The sequence below is a fragment of the Chrysochloris asiatica genome, unplaced genomic scaffold, assembly GCF_000296735.1.
Source record: "Chrysochloris asiatica unplaced genomic scaffold, ChrAsi1.0 scaffold00010, whole genome shotgun sequence".
Taxonomy (NCBI): domain Eukaryota; kingdom Metazoa; phylum Chordata; class Mammalia; order Afrosoricida; family Chrysochloridae; genus Chrysochloris; species Chrysochloris asiatica.
In genome coordinates this window covers 33,251,190-33,268,241 of record NW_006408528.1, presented here as the reverse complement: position 1 = coordinate 33,268,241, position 17,052 = coordinate 33,251,190, and the positions used below count along the sequence as shown (strand labels likewise).

Below are 17,052 nucleotides of genomic sequence, written 5' to 3'. Positions count from 1 at the left end.
TTCTGTTGGGTCACCTCTCTTTGGAATGGGCATAAACATTGATCTCTTCCAATCAGTCGGCCAGACAGTTGTCTTCCAAATTTCTTGGCAAAGAGTTCTTACTAGATGGAAGGTATTGTGTGAAGGCAGTGTGGTATACAGAGATGATTGTGACAATGTCACATTATCAAGGTATTTACAAACTAACGAATTACACTATGAACCCTGGAATAAATTAATACTGGGGTTAGATTTTCTTTCTTTGCTTCTTTCTTTTTGGATGGATCTCTAGCCGATAGCACATACAAAATGAATTCCTAATGTATTGTAGCATTAAATGTGAAAGGTCCAACTTTAAAACTTACTGGAAAAAAAAAAGGACTGTGGGGTAGAAAAAGATTTCTTAAAGGATAAAGATACAAAATGTACACTAATAATAACATATTTGATTATATGCACTAAACATAAGGACTTCATTTCATCGGAAGAAATAAAGAAAAAGTTGTCACAAGTAGAAAGCATTTGCAACAAATATCAAAACCTAAACCCACTGCCATCGAGTCGGTTCTGACTCCTGGCGATGTTAGAGGTCAAAGTAGAGCTGCTCATTAACTTCAGAGACTGGGAATCTGTATCGGAGCAGGCAGCCTTAGCTTTCTCCTCCTTGCAACATCTATCACCAATAAAAAGTCCACATCTAGCGTGTATAAAAATCAATAGGAAAAGGACAGTCCGAGCAATATAGAATTGGACAAGAGACATTAGCCTACATATCATAGACAAGGAAAATGAAAGCATATAAAAAATGTTTATTCCTAATTAGGAAGAAAAGTAAAACAATCGTATACTATTTCCTACCTACTAATAAAAATTTGGACTCCTGGTATGGTGCTATAGGATCAGCACTGGACTATGAACCACTAAATTAAAAATGTTCAAGTGGTATATATGTATGTAGGAAACTATTAAAAAAAGCAAAGTAATGAGAAACACAGAATTTATGAGAGGGGTTGCCTCTGAGAGGTAGGGTATGAGAAATAGAGGACATAGAGAAGGTTTTCCAATTATTGACATTGTTCTATTTATTGGGTAGTGGTTGCATAGGTACTTCATTTAAGCAGTATGCACACACATATATATCTATGCATATGCATGAGATGGCTTCAAAAAGCTTATTTACATTATCTTTTTTCTTTTAATGTTTTATTGTGAATTATGTGATACTTTACATGGGAGAACATTAGTTTTACGTTAATCTTATCGTTTATCATTTCGTTGCCATGGTTAAAATCCCCTCCATGCATCATCAACCAACCAAAGGGTATACCCTGCAAGCCTGCCCCCGGTCGTCAGCACACAGCCCCCCTCCCTCTCTGGGTCTAAAGTCCCCAGCTGCTCCATCTCTCCACGTCATCGTCTCTGCATCCATCTCAGGCATCGCTGCTTCTCTGAGTATGATCCTGTCCCACACTCTGCTCTTCTCTCTTGATGGTCCCAGGGACCTCTGGTCCCAGACTGAAAAGTTAATCACTTCCCTCTTTGCTACAAAATGTCAACGTTTACATTTCCAACCCTCACAAGCAGTCCTGATAACAGTTAATTCACTATTGTATCACAAGAGACCCATGCACATTTCATTTCATCAGCCTTGCCTAGATAGATTGGATACTACTCAGTGGAGATTCTACCTTCCTTCATGCCCTCTGGATCTAGGTTCCCTCTTGAAAGCTTGTAAACCAGTCACTTCTTGCCTTTGTAGCCACCCCACTTTGGGTAGCCAATGTCCAAGTTGCCCATCCCTGTCTACTCTGTGTGTGGAGGGGGTGGGAATGATCCTTGCTGTAAGGATTGGTTCCCTCTTTTGAGCTACTGCATCCATAGGTGTAGGTCAAGTTCATCAAATTGTATCAGATTACTCTTTTTTCCCTCTTCTTTCTTCTCCTGGTTGAGCTCTGATAATCCAGTCATTGAAGCCAGGTCAAGTGGGTATTATCTGCAAGCGTGGGTGTTCTTGTGCATATGCCCTCTCTTCTTATCAGCTGGACGCTTCACTCTCCACTGTAGTCCTCTGTGGCTGTCACTGACTCTGGGCCCAAGAGTCCCCAGGTCTGGCCGCACTGCTGGCCAACCAGTTATTTCCATTACCTTTTAATTCCATTTTCTCACAAACTTTTGAAAGTCTTGTGTGTGTATACATGTTATTGTTGTTATTAAGTGTCATCAAGTCAGTACTGACACATAGCGACCCTATGCACAACAGAACAAAACACTACCTGATCCTGGGCCAACCTCACTATTGTTGCCACGTGTGTGTACATATAATATTTGTATATTTCATATTAAAAATATACCCAAAAATGTGCTGTTGGAGTGCCAATGTGATCATTTGATCAGAGTAGGGAGGGAAGTGGGAGATTAGAGTTGGGGAAGGATTCCTGGTACTGGCAATATTGAACACATATCTGAAAGATGAGCAGAGTCTTAAGGGAGGAAGTGGACAGAGGAGATTCTACTTGGAAAGGACTGGACAAAAATAGACATGAGAGTGTGAAGAGATAAGAATGTGTGTTCTGGAGTGTAAACTCAAAGAAGGAAAGTTTCATTAGGATAAACTGTGGAAGGTCTTTTTTGACTTGGTAATGTGTTTAGATCTTATCTTTCAAATAAAGGCAGGTTGTTGAAGACTTTTAGGGAGACAAGCAATTTGATTATACCTCTGATATAGGAATATAATTTCAGTGACAGTATGATGTATGAATGGAAGAAATTAGAGGCAGGTGGGACCCATCTGGCTACTGGCTTCTGAAAATGAATGTCTGAGAGGTGGACCTGGAAGTAGGATGAAATGAGAGGATGGAAAATTGGGGATCTGACTTAAAACCAAATCAAACCTCTTGCCTTCAAGTTGATTCCAACTCACAGCCACCCTTTAGGACAGAGTAGAACTGCTCTCTAGGGTTTCCAAGACTTTACTCACACAGACAGCCTCATCTTTCTCCCTCCAAGTGGCTGGGGAGCTGGAACCACTGACCTTGTGGTTGGGAGCCCGGCACTTAACCCATGGTGCCCCAGGGCTCTTAGCCTAATGTTAAGTGTCCATTTTGGAAAGACACAGGCTAAAGAAAGGTCCATTGGTTTCCTTCAGGCCAGTTCCTGCTCAGGACTGTTATACACTTGAGGTGCAAAGACTTAAGTATTAACTAGCTAATTGTGAGGGTTAAGTCAGCAGCTTGCTCCCCAATTTCCTTTGCTATTAGCTCTACTTCCAGTTTCTCCTTATGCTTTCCCCTTCTGGAGTGGAGAAGGCAATATTGGAAAATGAACCAATTCCAATATTCATTCATCCTTCCGTTTACTTACTTGGATCTGGGGAAGATTTTATTTATTTTTTTAACCTTAAATTCCCTATCTGCGCTCAGCTATTGTTCTCTAAAACTCCTATACTCAAGCAAAGTAATGCTAATAAATTGAGGAGTCTCATTTTTCTCCTGGAAGAAATTAGTATTGCTGACACTAAAGACTAGTGGTATATTCTGCTTTTGGCAGATAATTACACTAAGACATGAGACGCTGAAATCGTATGCTGGTGGGAAGTGGTGGCTGATAAGAAATAGAAAGTGAATACCTGGGATATCTTACCAGCAGTATAGTAACCTGTCGCTGGATTAATGACCCCTTGTGTGTCAGAGTAAATACTTTCATAGGGTTTGTGGCAAATAGATCACTAGGCATTTCTCTGAAGGCATCTTTGAGTAGACTTGAATCTTCAACTGCTGTTAGCAACAGAGCACATGAATTGTGTGCACCACCCAGGGACTCCTGATACATTCAACAGGCAATTCAGGCTAGGCATTCAGGAGTGCTGTCTCCCCAATGTTTATGAGACACAGGCCAGCCTAGAGGACTGTACTGTTCTAGACACATCAAGCACAGGGGAGACTTGGTTTTCTAAAATAGGTCAAACTGAACCATCCAGGAATCGGACATCCTACAGAGGAATGCAGCACCATTCCACAGGCGGGAGGACAGCCATTTAGTGTTCAGTAGAGCAGGTGCCACAGAAGCGGCCATAGAGAAGGAAGGGAACATGCTCTGGGGATATAGTATTGTTCACAAGGGCAAGTTTTCTGGAGCAGCCTGAAGGCACCTGAACGGTCTAAGCATCACATTCAAGAAGTAGCATTGCCAGCCCTCAATAGCTTCTGATCATCCTACTGTGCAAATGAAATCCTCTGTGAATCAGGACCAAGATCCATTTCACACCCATTTCTGAGTACGCGGAGAACTCTAGTAGTAAACTGGGCAAACTGACTCTCTCCACCCACTAGAAGAACTTCCCATCTTAGGGGAAAGACAGAATGACAAGGAATCTCAAGTAGACAGCACATTTGTATAAACACTGGCAAGATACTTTGTCAAAATGAAGAGGGAGAAAACTTTAGTTCATTCTTTAAAAGAAGGATGTTGTTAAGTGCTGTCAAGTTGATTCCGACCCATAGTGACCCTGTACAGGGTTTCCGTGGCTGTGAATCTTTACGGGAGCAGAAAGCCTCATTTTTCTCCCACGAAACAGCTGGTAGTTTCGAACTGCTGACCTTCAGGTTCGCAGCCTGATTCGTAACCACTACACTACCAGAGCTCCTTAAATAGCTTAGTCTAAAAGGGAAAATTCTACTCAAAATTCTTCCTTTCATTAAAAAGGACAGTAAGATGTGTTTTTCGCATCACAGCAGTGGCTTATCAACTTTCTTACTCTTTTCCATAGAAGAAAGAAACAATTAAAATGCAAAGATTTTGTTCACTTTCACTTCTAATTTATTCAATTTCTTTTACCTTTTTGTCTACCAAGTTGCAATCCTAACACCAACCCTTTGATTCCTTACCAAACCTTTAACTAGCCCTCCTGGGAAGCTGCTTTTGAAAACAGTTCAAAGTTGGGCATTTGATACAAGAGGAAACAGAGCAGAGAAATGGAGCCCTCCCCTTGTGGGATAATGAACCCCTGAATAATTGACAATGCGGTAGAATGCCAAGTGAGCCATCTCTGCTTCCCATGGTTCTCTGCTCTAATCAAGTCCGGGCTCTCCCTCATTTCTGAAAGTTACCCATGTAACACAGTGTTCCCAGGTCAGGGTCTGAAAAGAAGAAAGGTAATGGGTTTCATCTTCCTGAGAAGTTTTTCTTTTCCATTATAAAAAGTTTGGAGCAGAGCCAAATAATAAAGTGAAATCTCACATTGACAGGACATCTGCAGGGTGATTCAGAGTGACGGCCGAAGGACAACTGGACATCTGGATGAACTGGCCTGTGGTGACATGTGCAAGCGTTATGTAGAGATGGGCTTTCTGTGTTTACTGATCTCAGGACCCAGATACGATCAAACACTGGCTGAAGATGGCTTGCAGTGCAGAGCCCTTGGATGATTTCCCTGAGCCCAAGCAATTGGTTTATGTAGTTCTCTAGTCAAAGTTCTTTCTTTCCTTCTAAGCTCCTGTCATCTCCCTTCTCTTGGGCTTTTGATTTTATCTACTTCCTTAGCTCATGTATTGGCACTGACCCTAGTGCAGGCAGTGGGGGTTAGCTCTGCAGAGTTCAGATTCTGCTAAGTTTGGCCTTTTTCCATTACATCACCAACTGACCTCCTCTCCCGTGGACCTATTGTTTTAGGCTCCAGCTCACCGGACTTGTAACCCTTCATTCTGTTGACGTTTTGCATGCTACTTTCATTTTTGAAGTTCTTTATATTTTCCTGCTTGGCTTTATTTGACTTTATTTCCATTCTTGATCTTGATATGCAGTTTGCACAGGAGGAAAACGTGTCTTGAGATGTCACATAGATAAGAAAAAGGCATTTCTTAACATTGGATCCAATAGGGTTTTACATATGATATTTGTAATACTTAACTGCACCCAAAAAGAACAGTGTGTTTACAGAAAGGCTCTAGGGAATGACTGAAAAAGAAGAATATGTTGAGGATTGTATTTAGATGGTATTTTGCCACATAGACTCATATATTCAGTTATCCTATGTAATCCCAGGTCCTGGTTAATTCATCAGGTGCCTTTGTGGTACTTAGCATTGCTAGTTAACTTCCAAAACTAGAAAGCAAATCTATAGTGTTCTGTACTTAGAAGGTTTCTATCCATGCCCTACAATGTTCAATAGACTCCTGTGAACCCGGGTGGAGACCTGGTTGGCCAGCAGTGTGGCAAGACCTGGGGACTCTTGGGCCCAGAGTCAGTGACATAGCCATGGAGGACTAGAGTGGAGATTGAAGCGTCCAGCTGATAATAAGAGAGGGTATACACATAAGAACACCCACACTTTCAGATAATACCCACTTGACCTGGCTTCAATGACTGGATGATCAGAGCTCAACTAGAAGAAAGAAGAGATAAAAAACAGTAATCTGATACAATTTGATGAACTTGACCTACACCTATGGATGCAGTAGCTCAAAAGAGGGAACGAATCTTTACAGTGAGGCTCATTCCCACCCCCTCTATACAGAGTAGACAGGGATGGGCAACTTGGACACTGGCTACCCAAAATGGGGGTGGGGGTGGGTGGGAGGGAGCTACAAAGGCAAGAAGTGACTGGCTTATAAGCTTTCAAGAGGGAGCCTAGATCCAGAGGGCACAGAAGAAGGTAGACTCTCCACTGAGTAGTATCCAATCTGTATGGGTGGGGTTGACGAAAGGAGTTTGGGGATAGGTCTCTGGGATACAGTCGTGAATACTTTCTATCAGGACTGACTGCAAGGGTTGGAAATGTAAAGGTAGACATTTTGTAGCAAAAGGAGGGGACTGCCTGACTTTGCTGTCCAGGAGTGCAGGTCCCTAAGACCATCAAGGGAGAAGAGCGGAGAGCAGGATCCTACCCAGAGAAGCAGTGATGCCAGAGATGGAGGCAGATAGGATGACGTGGAGAGATGGAGCAGCTGGGGACTCAGAGAGGAAGCGGGCTGTGTGCTGATGACCGGGGGGGGGGGGGGGGGGGGGAGGGGGGGGGGGGGGGGGGGGGGGGGGGGGGGGGGGGGGGGGGGGGGGCAGGCTTGCAGGGTATACCCTTTGGTTGGTTGATGATGCATGGAGGGGATTGTAACCATGAAATGATATGTGATAGGATGAATGTAAAGCTAATGTTCTCCCATGTAAACTGTCACATAATTCACAATAAAACATTACATGTGGTCAGAATTCCAAAACAGGAAGAGACAAAATATAAACTAAAACCAGAAAAAATGAGAATCAGAAATTTGTTGAAGAGTTGCTGGAAGAGAACTTCCCTAACATCAGTAAAAAGATAATGCATTCAAGAGTTAAATGAACCCCAAACAGGACAGACCCCAGAAGAATATCATCAAGACATACCATAATTAAACTTTCCAAAACTAAAGATGTAAGGAAAGATTCCCGAGAGTAGCTCGTGCAAAAACAACAACAAAAAACTACCTACAAAGAAGAACCAATAAGACTACACTAAGCTCTGATTTCTCAGCAGAAACCATGCAAGCAAGAAGGCAATGAGATGACATATATAAAACTCTGAGACCAGAAAGGAAAAAGAAACTACAAACCAAGAATCATGTAACCAGCACAACTGTCCCTCAAATACAATGGCAAACGTAGTACAGTTCCAAATAAACAGAAATCAAAGGAATTTGTAAAAACCAGATCAACCTTACAAGACATACTGAAGGAAACTCTTCATACAGAGAACCAACAACAATAAAGAAAACCTGAGATTAACATATATGATAACATCACCCAAAAGTCAGCCCAGATGGAGAAGTACCCAAGAAAACAAACTTGTTATTGTTAGGTTCTGTCAAGTTGGTCCTAACTCCTAGTGACCCTAAGAACAACAGAATGAACCCCTGCCTGTCCTGCGTCATCCTCACACTTGTTGTTACGTTCGAGCCCATTATTGCTGCACTGTCCATCCATCTCCTTGTGGAGGTCTTCCTCTTTTTCTCAGACTCTGCACTTTTCCAAGCATGATGTTCTTTTCTTGGAACTGGTTCCTCCTAACCCAAAGTATGAGAGACAATCGTTATCTTTCCTAATTTTAAACCATTCAGTATCCCCTTGTTTGGTTCTAATGACTGCCTCTTGGTCTATGTACAGGTTCCTTGTGAGCATAATTAAGTGTTCTGGAATTTCCATACTTCTTTGAAATGTTATACATAGTTTATGACCCACACAGTTGAAGCCTTTGTATAACCAGTGAAACACAACATCTTTCTGGTGTTTTCTGATTTCAGCAAAGATCTACCTTATGTCAGCAATTAGATCTCCAGTTCCATGTTTCGTTCTGATTCCAGCTGAATTTCTCGAAGTTCCCTATCAATGCACTACTGTAATATTTTAAAAATTATCTTCTGCAAAATTTTACTTGTATATGATATTGTTTGATTTTTGCATTCTGTTGGGTCACCTTTCTATGAAATGGCACACATATGTATCTTTTCTAATCCGTTGTTCAGGTAGCTGGCTTCCAAATTTCTTGTTGTGGATGGGTAAGGGCCTCAGTGTTGCTTCAGTTTGTTGAAATATTTCCATTTGTAATCTGTCAATTCCTGGATTCTTGTTTTTCACCAGTGCCTTCAGTGCAGCTTGGACTTCTTCATTCTGTAACATTGGTTCTTATTTATATGGAACTCCATGAATATCAACAAATCCTTTTTGGTACAGTGACTCTATGATTTTATATATATATATATAATATTTTATATATATATATTTTAAAGTGTGCAACTATTTATTAAGGGTCTCTTTCTGCCTGGAAGAAAGGAGAGTGATAAAAATTGAAGAAACATGGAAAAAATTAGTCCAGTTGACTAATAGACCTTGCAAACCATCAGTCCCCATGATCCTAGATCACAAGAACTAGATGGTACCCAGCTAGATTACCAACTGCTCTGAAAGGGAGCACATTAAATGGTACTGGATAGAGTGGGAGAAAATGTGGAACAAAGTTAAAACATAAGAGGCCAGGCTTACTGGTTGGACAGTCACTACGGTTCTTAGTCACTCTTCTGGTCTGGAACTGAAATTAACTACCCCCAGCTTAGTTTTCAGCCAAATGATAGGTCTATGGTGGTGGTGGTAGTTGTTTGCCACCAAATCAGTTCTGACGCGCAGCAACCTGGTATTGGGTTTCTGAGGCTGCAAATATTTATAGGAGCAGAAAGCCTCATCTTTCTCTCAGAGTGATTGGTATATTCGAACTGCTGAAGTTGGGGTTACCAGCCCACCTTGTAATCCAGTACGCTACCAGGGCTCCTTAATGATAGGTCTGTAAGGGGAACGATAACACTAATGAGGCTTGATGACCTTAGAATAATGAACCAGATGAGATCAAAAAGAGAACATTACTAAAATAATAATTTAAGAAGGTTTACGAATGAAGAAGGAATGGAAATAGGAAAAGGAGTAAATAGGATGTGATGTTACACTGAAGGGATTGTAATCGATTAGATGCAGAAAATGCATATGAATTGTTGAATGGAAAACTGATGGTCTTCTCTGTACACCTTCATCCAATTCACAATAAAACGGTTTTGTTTTGTTTTTTTAAAAAGGTAAATGTGACTGAAACTTGTTTCCAGCAATAATGGTGGATTAAATACCCTGAACTGTCCCACCATTACTAAGCAGCTAAGATAGTAAAGAATTTCCTAATGCCAGAAAACAAGACTCCTGGATCTTTGTTGAAGGTCAAAGATAGCTTTTATCTAGACGGAACATGCTCAGTCTCTGGGAAAATTGAGTTTCCATTTTGACTTGGCATCAAGGACAGAAAACAAAGCTTATGAGGAGTTTCTGGCCCTTGAGCCATGTGAGGCCTGAGAAATCATTTGGTCTGGGCCTGCCAATTCAACTGCAGTTTCAGCCATCACATTAGGGGCAAGATAATTAAATGTTTAACCATATAAAATAAAGCAGGATAATTTTTAAGTTGATAATTTTGTATGGTCCGCAAATGACATTATATATTTAGACAGATAAAAAAGGTTCCAATCCCTGATAAAAGAAGGTAAAAAGAATGAAACGACTAAGAAAGAGAAAACCAGACTAATAAAAAATGGACAAAATAATTGATGTAATTAAATACAAATAGTAACAACTATTGTATATTGATTAAATGATCTAGCTAGAAAATAAAAGACTGTTAAAAAGTACAAAATCCAGCTAGAGAAACAACTGAAATATGAGGACACAGAAAGCCTGACATAAAAAAGAGAAAACAGACTTGCCAGTAACATACCCCCTCCCCCCGCAAAAGCCCCACAAAACCCAAAGGGATGTACTTTTGTTAATATCAGACAAAAAGACTTTAAAGCAAAAGGCTTTCTCAGACCTAAGTGATCACTACAGAATGATGAGAGTAAATTCACCTGGAAAATAAAACCAATTCTAAACATCTCAATATTGAGTAACATGGCCTTAAAACATCCAAAACAAAAACAGATTTTCAAAGAATAAATTACAAACCAGTAGCTGAAACATTCTGAACAATCTGACCAAGTGTTTTCTAAATTAAACATATTAAAATTGGTAAGGATATAGAATACTGAAGAATAAATTGAGCTTTATCTAGTGGCAAAACCTATTGAACAATGCTTATAAAAATTACAGAATGCACATCCTTTTCAAGGCCACAGGGATCATATACAGAAAACTGAACAAAAGTTGGGCCAAGGAGTATCCACAACATATTTGAAGGATTAAAATCAAATAGCTTATGTTTTCTGAAGACAGCTGAATTATGTTAGAAATCAAGAACAGAAAATCTCTATATATTTTGAAATAATTTTAAAATCACCCAAATAGCTTATGAGTCAAAGAATTCATACTGCAAATTAGGATATATTTAGAACTTAAAACAATCAAACATACTGTATATAAAAACATAAGAATTCAGCTTTAAATTTATAATATTAGTAGAAATGAAGAATGGCTGAGGGATCTCAGCATTCAACTAAAGGAAAAAGGGATAGCAGAGTCAGACCAAAGAAAACGGAAAGAAAGAAATGTTAAATAATGAAAACAAGTAAGACACAGAACAAATATAATAAGCTGGTTCTTGGAAAAGTATAAAAAATGGAAAATGAACAAATCTCCGTCATGATTAGTAAATAAAAAAGAATGTTTGAATAGCACAAATAAACAGATTAAAAAGGTGGACATAAAGGCAAATGCTTTAAGCATTAAAACATGAATAAGAGAATATTAAAGCATTTTAAATTAGACAAGTAGGATGAATTAGATACATTTCCAGAAAAAAATAACAGCAATTTATCAGAAGTGATTAAAGATAATTAGGGGACTCTTCAAGGTTTCTATTTTATTACCCAAATACAATCAGTGGTTTCAATTTTTCTGATGAAGAAAATACACTAGGCCTGGATGGATTTACAGATGCAGTCCAGCAAACACCCAAGGAAATTCTAAACTAAATAAACTTTCTCAGAAAAGAGAAGGATTACTCTTTCCTTTTATAAAGCTAATATAACCTTGATAACAATCATTCAAGGAAACGAGCAGAAAGGAAAATTACAGGCCAATCTTACTCATGAACACAGATAATAAAAGTCCTAAAGGAACTCTGGTAGCATACTGGTTACGAATTGGGCTGCGAACCACAAGGTCAGCCGTTCGAAACTACCAGCTGTTCCGCGGGAGAAAGATGAGGCTTTCTGCTCCCGTAAAGATTTATAGCCTCGGAAACCCTGTACAGGGTCGCTATGGGTCGGAACCGACTCCTCGGTACATAATGACAACAACAACAAAGAAAACACTAGAAAATGGAGTCAGGTAATAAAGAAGATACATTATGAATTAGTAGGACTTATTCCAGGAAATCAAGAGTGACCTAACAAAAAAATCCATTAGTATGATTAGTAACATTAATATATGAAGGAAAAAAATGATTCTCTCAATAGCTGTATAAAAGGGAGATAAAATTCAACATCTGTTGAGTATCTTTTGCTGTCTCCTTGCAAACCAATAAATCTGACTCAAAGCAACACTGTATAGAGTTTTTGAGGAACTGCTGGTGGGTTTGAACTACTGACCTTTCTGTTACCAGTCCAGTGCTTATCCTACCACCCCACACCACGATACAGGTTATATAGAAAAACCCTAAGGAGCCTTTGTGTGCTGTAGGATAACTACTAAACTGCTAAATGCAAGGTTGGCAGTTCAAAATCATCTGCTGTTCCTAGGCAGAAAGATGAGACTTTCTGTTCTTGTAAAGATTGTATAGTCTCGGAAATCCTATATAGGGTCACTATGAGTTGGAATCAACTTGGTGCTTGGTTTGATTTTTGGTAGTTACAGCCCTACAACAAATACTGGAGCCCTGGTGGCTCAGTGATTTGTGTTTAATGGTGAAATGTTAAATTTTTGCTTAAGATTAGAAAGAAACCAAGAGTGCTTCTCTTAAACCAGTATAATAAGAGACACAAGTAAAATATCATACAATGAAGAAAGAGAGTTCTTTTTAGAAGAAAATGTTATTATCTATGTATAAAATTCAGAGGTAAAAATCAAGTACTCAAATTATTAAGAGTTTAGCAACTTTGAAGGATACAATAAACAACTATACAAAAATCACTTGCCTTTCCCTACACTGGCAACAAAACTCATTTGAAAAATGCATTACAAGACATACAGATGAATGCAGAAACAAAATGTGGTATATGCAAACAATGGGATATTATTTATCTATAAAGAGAAATAAAGTTCTGATATATGCTATGACATGGATGAACCTTGAATACATTATGCTAAGAGAAGTCACACAAAACGACAGATAGTATATGATCCCATTTATATATGATGTCTAGAATAGGTATACTCATAGACACTCATAGAGATCAAACTTGACTATTGGTTACTAGGGGCTACGGAAGATATGGGGAGTTATTGTTCAAGGCATACTGAGTTGCTTTTTTTTTTTTTTTAATGTTTTATTGTGAATTATGTGATAGTTTACATGGGAGAACATTAGTTTTACATTCATTCTATCATACTGAGTTTCTTTTAAGAGTGATAAAATACCTGTTTTTTCCAGTAGCTAAAAAAATATATATACGACAAAACATTTGCCAACCTTTTTTATTTTTTTTTCCTGTACAATCCAGCTGCACTCCCCACATTGTCCAACCATCACCACTTTCTGTGTCCCAGTCACATGTACAAATAGTGGCGATGGTTACAAAACCTGGTGAATGTAAATGTCAATTAATAGTACACTTGAAAATTATTAAAATGTCAATAAAATTTCATTTTGTTGTTGAGAACATACACAGCAAAAATATACCAATTCCACAGTCTTACATACACAATTTAGTGACACTAATTATATTCCTTGAGTTGTGCAAACATTCTCACCCTCCTTTTCTAGGTTGCTCCTCCTCCCTTAGGAACATAAACCCACCGCCCCCTAAGGTTCCTGTCAAATCTTTTGAATTGCTGTTGTCAATTTGATCCCATGTTCTCATATATAGACAGTTCTTAAAAGAGCATGGGTGGTATTGTCATGTATGTGAATCTCAGGTTGTGTCTGCTGTTGTTGGTTTTCAGTTCAAAGAACACTCTTTAGTATTTTTTGTCATTACAAATTCATTTAATATAATATAATTTGTCATTACAAATTCCTTTAATATCTCTTTATCAGAAAATGTCCGGATTTGAGGGCCAGCTTTGCTGGGTATGTGATTTTTGTTTGGCAGTTTTTTCTTTCAGAGTTTTGTATATATCATTCCATTGCCTTCTCTTCTGCATGGTTTCTGCTGAGAAATCAAAGCTTAGTTTTACTGGTTCTCCTTTGCAGGTAACTTTTTGTTTTACATGAGCTACTCTCAAGATTCATTCCTTGTCTCTTGATTATGATGTCTGGTGATTTCCTTTTGAGATCTACCCTGTTTAGGGTTCATTCAGCTTCTTGTATGCTTATCTTTTCATCTTTTATGATATTAGGGAAATTTTCTTCCAGTAACTGTTTGACAATTTTATCTATGCTTTCTAATGTCTCTTCTTGTTCTGGAATTCTGATCACCCATAAGTTGTTCCTGTTCATGGTGCCCCACATAATTCATCTGCTTATTTTAGATTTTTTCATTCTGTTTTCTGATCTTATAGCATACTAGTATTGACATTTTATCCTCAAGTGCACTAATTTGGATTTCCATTGCTTCGAATCTGTTCCTTTTTTCTTTCAATGTATTGTCCATTTATGAAATCTAGTGTTTAATCTTAATGGATTTCTAATGGCAGGTTTTGTATTGTTTCAAAATTTGCATATATTTAGTCTGTTTCTTCTTTTACTGTTTTCCAGAATTCTTCTAAAGTCTTTTCTGTGTTCTCTTTGCTTTCATTGATCTTTCTGTCAATCCTTATAAGGTACCTAAATATCACTCTTTTGAATTCTAAATTTTCAGTTAGTTCCATTACCTTTTCTTCCTCAGAAACTTTTTTCTGGCTCTGCATCATGGTCATTTGTTTTATTAGTCATTCTCTTTTATTTCTTAGTGTGAACCAAAATTGTCTGTTGTCTCTGCATTGTGGGGTTGTTGCTTATGTATTTAAATGATGGTTGCATGTAATACATTCTTAGGCTCTAATTAATTATCTCCTGTGGGTGTAGTTAGAGAATGGAAGTATGTGCACTGTTGTTGTTTGATGTTTGTGCACCTCAATTTAGGGTGGATTTGGCTGATGTTAACTGCTGTCTATTGTTGATCATGTGTTATAGGAGCTTGTATTAGCTTTTGTCCAGTGGGTGGAGCTGCAAAGGATACTATTGTGGTTGAACTATATGGGCACAGCTGCCGTCTCCTGTCAAGTGGGAAAGATAATATCCCTCCCCCCTTACACACTAGAAAATAAAACAGAATAAACAAATAAGGAACCAGCAATGAAAAAAAGAAAATAATAAAGTGGAAAAAAAATAGGCACAACCAGAAAAAGAATATACTAACTATAAGGGAAGTGGAGCTGAAGAAGAGAAAAATATGAGAGAATACAAAAGGAAGAAATTAAAAAAAAACATTTAATAAATAAGAGCAAAGAGGGAAAGGAAAATGGAACCATAGCAGAGAAAAATAAGAGTAAATAAAAGGAAGTAAGTAACAAAACACTTAGAAAAACCAGGGAGAGGAAAGATGAAAAAGTAGTGAGTAAAGAAAGATCAAAAGGGGGGAAAAAAAGAAGAGGCGAAATGAGATACTGAAAAAAATGGAGAAACAAAAGCAGATGTAGAATGGATAAAATTCAAGGGGATGGAAAGAGGAGAAAGAACAAACAAAAACAATGAAACAACAAAAGGAAGAAACAAATAAGCAATGCAACTGTTGGACCTGCAGAGGAGAGGAGATCCTGCAAGACAAGGAGCTCATGAGGCGGGTATGGGAGGGATGTGACAGCAGAGTTCCTGGCCCTAGATGGAGTTCTTTATCAGCCCTGGTATTGTCTATGTTAAAGCACTCCATGCAGAAGTGTAGGCCCTTGATGTAGCTAGTTTCAGTGTATGTTAGGATCACAGGGCAGCTGGGGGCAGGGTGACTGGTTAAACGCTTGTATGGTGGCTCTGTGAGTTCTGTAAATTTGGAGTGGAGTCCGCCTTAATCCAGGCACCAAAGCAGTGCAGCTGACCCCCACTTCACACTGTCATGGTTTCCAACCACATGTTCTGAACTCCTGGAGATCAAGATCTGCACTGGGGGTGGATGAAGCAGGGAGCTGGCCACACCTATGGTCACCAGGAGCTCTGGTAGTGTAGTGGTTACGAATCGGGCTGCTCACTTCAGGGTCATAAGTTCGAAACTACCAATCGTTCTGTGGGAGACAGATGAGGCTTTCTGCTCCTGTAAAGATTGACAGCCTCAGAAACCCTATGAATTGGAACTGACTTCACGGCACATCACTACCACCACCACCACCACCATCATCTTTCATTACATCAATGTGATAGTTAAGGCTTTGGGTCAACTTGACAGGGTCAGATTGTCAGTGATTTGTGGTTATACCCCATGATGAGATCGAATATAATGTAATTAACTCTATGATGAGGTCATCTATGAGCAGCCAGTCAATTGAAGAGATGAAGTCTGCTTCCAGTGACTATTGGACATGCAGGCAAGGCTTGTTTGCTTTCTGCTTGGTGTGGATCTTGCATCTGGCTTATCCTCTGACTTCTGGGTCTCTGCTTTGTTACCTGCCTATGCTGGAATTCATCAGCAGCCTGCCTTCTTAACTCCTGTATCTACCTGCCTGCCTGCAGTCTAACCCGCCAATCTTGGCTCATTTGCTGGACTTGGAACTCTCCCACCTCTACAACCGTGGGAGCCATTTCCTTGATACAAAATTCTCTTTATATACACATACTTACGTTTCCTTGGTTTTGTTTCTCTAGAGAAACCAGTCTAAGACCTTCGGTACTGGGAGTGGTTTCTAGAGAAATAAGTCGTAAGGATGGGCTTTCTAAAAGGATTGATTCTCAAGTCAGACTAGTTTTTTGCTTTTTTGTTTTTGCCTTGAGTAGCGTTTCTGAGGAGCAGCTGGTGGGTTTAAGCAGTCAATTCTGTGGTTAACAGTCCAATGTTTATTCTACAGCTTCACAGCAGGACTCCATGTTCCATGTTGTTAGGTGTCATCGAGTTGGCTCCAACTCATATCGTCAGTATGTACAACAGAATGAAGCCCTGCCTGGCCTGCAGTATCCTCACAATCGTGGTTACGTTTGAGCCCATTACTGCTGCTAAGTCAGACTACTTTTTGTTTTTTTTAAAGGTTTTTATTGTGGGTTGAGTGAAAGTTTACAGGGCAGATCATCAGTTTTACATTCAACAAATCATATACCTTGTTTCATTACAATTATAATCCCCTCCATGTACCATCTGTTTAACAGTATTTCTCTCTATCCACTTTAGCTTTAAAAAAAAAAAAAAATCACCAAAAAACACTCAGGCATATATAATAATTTACATCTCCAAAGGGCACATTCTGCAAGTCTGCCTCCTGGCCACCAGCTCTTAGTCCCTCTCTTCCCATGAATCTAGA

The 17,052-nt window shown here is 39.1% G+C and overlaps 1 protein-coding gene across 1 annotated transcript in view; it reads right to left on the bottom strand.

Moving 5' to 3' along the window:
• The window catches only part of MAGI2 (membrane associated guanylate kinase, WW and PDZ domain containing 2), a 1,931,490-nt gene that overhangs the window by 96,902 nt on the left and 1,817,536 nt on the right, over positions 1-17,052 (bottom strand). The window lies entirely within an intron of this gene.